The sequence below is a fragment of the Marmota flaviventris genome, chromosome 13, assembly GCF_047511675.1.
Source record: "Marmota flaviventris isolate mMarFla1 chromosome 13, mMarFla1.hap1, whole genome shotgun sequence".
In the NCBI taxonomy this organism is placed as follows: Eukaryota; Metazoa; Chordata; class Mammalia; order Rodentia; family Sciuridae; genus Marmota; species Marmota flaviventris.
Window position 1 is genome coordinate 62,257,464 of NC_092510.1, and position 5,216 is coordinate 62,262,679.

Consider the following 5,216-nt stretch of genomic DNA (forward strand, 5'->3'; position numbering starts at 1 on the left):
ATTCAGCTTCAAATTTAGATATGATTGGCCTTGTTTTATAATCAAAAGAAAATTAACTTTTTTAGAGAATCAAATATCTTCTCTGCTAAAATTAGCCATTTTAATAAAAACATGAATAAACTCTATATTGTATATTTTACTAAAGAAAAATGTATGTCCAAATAATACTTGTTTGCAAAATCAAAGGAACAATCATTATAAAATTCTACAGCATATTGGTTACAGTCCTTGCTTTTAAAATTCAAAAAAAAAATGTGGCATTGATACACAATGGAATATTACTCAGCACTAAAAAATAACTCAGCACTAAAAAATCATGGCATTTGCAGGGAAATGGATGGCATTAGAGCAGACTATGCTAAGTGAAGTTAGCCATCTCTAAAAAACAAATGCCAGAGATCCGGAGATCCGGGCTGACTGATCCGTGCAGCCCGCCCCGCGGCTACAGACGGCGGGGCACCACCGAGAAGCGACCAGCAAGCAGGGAGAAACGTTGCTGCGGATTCTGTGGAATCCTGCCGGCTGAGCCCCCACTAATCCCCGGGCTGAGTTCGGGATTTCAGACTGGGAAGGAAGCGGTACAGTTCTATCCCCCACAACGGAAACTCCACCAAGGAAACCAGCGGCCACCATCTTGGAGAGCTGAAGTAACCACCACCACTCTCCGACAGATTGCAACAATAAAACAGGTGTGTGTTATTCAGCTCAGCTCCCATACAGCGGGGAATTCGCATAAAATCTCTCCTAGGCTGTCCGGGGGAGGGATTATCAGAGCAAGCCTGCATAAAGACTAGGGGAAAACTAGAGACACCTGACCTTCAACTCCCTCTCCCATCAGCAGCGAAAACGAAACCTGTCTAGCCAGCGCTGGGGGAGGGGCAAGCGGAAAAATCAAAACAATAGGGTGCTGGCGTTCCCAATAGACACCCTCCACACCCAACAAATGGCAGGCCCAGAGTACAGTTTGAACTGCCGAGAGGCATCACTCAGGGGAAATCTGGTCTAGCAGGAGAAACCAGGACTAGCAGGAGAAACCAGGGGACTAGAGGCCAGGCCCTCGCAACTGAGCGGCTGGAGACCGCATGCCCGCCGGTGACCGACCGCGCGACTGGGCGACTAGAGATCGCCCACCCGCCGGTGACAGCTGGCCTGCTGCCCGGGCGACTGGGCAGCTGGAGTCCGCCCCCCTGCAGGCGACCTATCGCCTGCTGGCTACCCGCGTGACTGGGCGGCTGAAGACCATCCGCCCGCTGGCGACCGACCACGCGACTGGGCGGCTAGAGATCGCCCGACCGCCAGCGACAGCCCACACGCTGCCTGCGCGACTGGGCGGCTGGAGACCGTCCTCCTGCCAGCGACCAGGAGCTGAAACCAACCAGAGACAGTCCAGTCCCACTCCCCCCATTCAGACACCCCGGAAAGGAGCCTGGGGCCAGCCATATCAGAGAGGTGACGTCACTGGAGCTTGGCCGTTGGAATTCCTTCCCAGTGGAATCCACTTTAGCAGGCATAGTCTACCAACACAAAGGAGAGACAACAGAGATATACAAAACCAAAATAAATCTATAGAAGAGAGCAGAAACACAACAATCAAATAGAGCTGGAAAGTAACGTGAACATCATGAAAAATCAAGGGAAAAAAGGAGTACAAACAATGCAGGACAACTTAATTCTACAGGAGGACCTAGAAACATCAGAAACAGGGATAGGGAAAGAACTCAAGGCATACCTAACTCAGATGGAAAGGAATATTAGAGAAGACATGAGACAGCAAGTCCAAGCAATAAAAGTATATTTTGAAAATGAATTAAACAAACAAATTCAAATGGCAAAGAATGAGCTTTACCAGGAGATAGAGATCTTAAAAAAATAATCAAACAGTAATCCTAGAAATGCAGGAAACTATAAACCAAATTAAAAGCTCAAACGAGAATATTACAAATAGACTAGATCAAGTAGAAGTCAGAACATCAGATAATGAAGACAAAGTTTATCAACTTGAAAAGAATTTAGTCAACACAGAAAAGATGCTTAAATCCCACGAGCAATCTATTCAAGAGATATGGGATGTCATAAAAAAACCAAATTTGAGAGTCATCGGGATAGAAGAAGGCATAGAGATTCAAACCAAAGGAATGGACAACCTATTAAATGAAATAATCCTAGAAAATTTCCCAGAGATGAAAGATGGAATGGATTGCCAAATCCTGGAAGCCTACAGGACCCCAAACATCCAAAACCGTAATAGACCAACTCCAAGACATATAATTATGAAGATAGCCAACATACAGAACAAGGAGAGAATATTAAAAGCTACGAGAGAAAGGAGGCAGATTACATTCAGGGGTAAACCAATTAGGTTAACAACTTCTTTTTCATCACAGATTTTGAAAGCGAGAAGATCCTGGAACAATGTATTTCAAACGCTGAAAAATAATGGATTCCAACCAAGAATACTGTATCCAGCAAAATTAAGCTTCAGATTTGACAATGAAATTAAAATATTTCACGATACACAAAAGCTAAAAGAATTCGCAGCCAGAAAACCAGCACTGCAAAGCATTTGGAGCAAAATACTACAAGAAGAGGAATTGAAAAATAGTGCCCAAAACTAACAGCGGGAGGTATCTCAGTAAAGGGGGAGGAAAATAACCAAAAAGTAAAAACTAGCCAAACTAAAATAAATAAATAAATAAACATGACTGGAAGTACAAATCATATTTCAATTGTAACCTTAAATGTTAATGGCCTAAACTCACCAATCAAGAGACATAGGCTAGGAACCTGGATCAAAAAAACAAATCCAACAATATGCTGCCTTCAGGATACTCATATGATAGGAAAAGACATACACAGGCTGAAGGTAAAAGGTTGGGAAAAATCATACCAATCACATGGCCCTCGGAAGCAAGCAGGAGTGGCCATACTCATATCGAATAAAATCAACTTCAAACCTAAGTTAATCAAAAGGGATAAAGAAGGACACTATATACTGTTAAAAGGAACCATCCACCAACAAGACATAACAATTATCAATTTATATGCACCAAACAATGGAGCTGCAACGTTCATAAAACAAACTCTCCTCAAGTTCAAGAGTCAAATAGACTACAACACAATAATTATGGGTGACTTCAACACACCGCTCTCGCCATTAGACAGATCCTCTAGACAAAAACTGAATAAAGAAACTATAGAACTCAACAGCACAATCAATAACCTAGACTTAACCGACATATATAGAATATATCAACCATCATCAAGTGGATACACATTCTTCTCAGCAGCACATGGATCCTACTCAAAGATAGACCATATATTATGCCATAGGGCAACTCTTAGTAAATATAAAGGCATGGAGATAATACCATGCACCATATATGATCATAATGGAATGAAACTGGAAATCAATGATAAAAGAAGGAAGGAAAAATCCTACATCACATGGAAAATGAACAATATGCTACTGAATGATCAATGGGTTACAGAAGACATAAAGGAGGAGATAAAAAAATTCTTAGAGACAAATGACAATACAGACACAACATACCGGAATCTATGGGACACAATGAAAGCAGTTTTAAGAGGGAAATTAATTTATTGGAGTTCTTTCCTCAAAAAAAGAAAAAAACAACAAATAAATGAACTCACACTACACCTCAAAAACCTAGAAAAGGAAGAGCAAAACAACAGCAAATGTAGTAGAAGACAAGAAATAATTAAAATTAGAGCAGAAATCAACGAAATTGAAACGAAAAAAAAAAAACCATTGAAAAATTGATAAAACTAAAAGTTGGTTCTTTGAAAAAATAAATAAGATCGACAGGCCCTTAGCCATGCTAATGAAGAGAAGAAGAGAGAGAACTCAAATTACTAACATACGGGATGAAAAAGGCAATATCACAACAGACACTACAGAAATACAGAAGATAATTAGAAAGTATTTTGAAACCCTATATTCCAATAAAATAGAAGATAGTGAAGACATCGATAAATTTCTTAAGTTATACGATCTGCCCAGATTGAGTCAGGAAGACACACATTTTAAACAGACGAATAACAAAGGAAGAAATAGAAGAAGCCATCAAAAGACTACCAACCAAAAAAAGCCCTGGACCGGATGGGTATACAGCGGAGTTCTACAAAACCTTCAAAGAAGAATTAATACCAATACTTTTCAAGCTATTTCAAGAAATAGAAAAAGAAGGAGCTCTTCCAAATTCATTCTATGAGGCCAACATCACCCTGATCCCGAAACCAGACAAAGACACTTCAAAGAAAGAAAACTACAGACCAATGTCTCTAATGAACTTGGATGCAAAAATTCTCAATAAAATCCTGGCGAATCGAATACAAAAGCATGTCAAAAAAATTGTGCACCATGATCAAGTAGGATTCATCCCTGGGATGCAAGGCTGGTTCAATATACGGAAATCAATAAATGCTATTCACCACATCAATAGACTTAAAGACAAGAACCATATGATCATCTCAATAGATGCAGAAAAAGCATTCGACAAAGTACAGCATCCCTTTATGTTCAAAACACTAGAAAAATTAGGGATAACAGGAAGTTACCTCAACATTGTAAAAGCTATATATGCTAAACCTCAGGCTAGCATCATCCTAAATGGAGAAAAACTGAAGGCATTCCCTCTAAAATCTGGAACAAGACAGGGAAGCCCTCTATCACCACTTCTATTCAATTTAGTTCTTGAAATACTAGCCAGATCAGTTAGACAGACAAAAGAAATTAAAGGCATAAAAATAGGAAAAGAAGAGCTTAAATTATCGCTATTTGCGGATGACGTGATAATATATTTAACAGACCCAAAAGGGTCTTCAAAGAAACTGCTAGAGTTAATAAATGAATTCAGCAAAGTGGCAGGATATAAAATCAACACACATAAATCAAAGGCATTCCTGTATATCAGCAACAAAACTTATGAAATGGAAATGAGGAAAACCACTCCATTCACAATATCCTCAAAGAAAATAAGATACTTGGGAATCAACCTAACAAAAGAGGTGAAAGATTTATATAATGAAAACTACAGAACCCTAAAGAGAGAGATAGAAGAAGATCTTAGAAGATGGAAAAATGTACCCTGTTCATGGATAGGCAGAACTAACATCATCAAAATGGCGATATTACCCAAAGTTCTCTACAGGTTTAATGCGATGCCAATCAAAATCCCAATGACATTTCTTGTAGA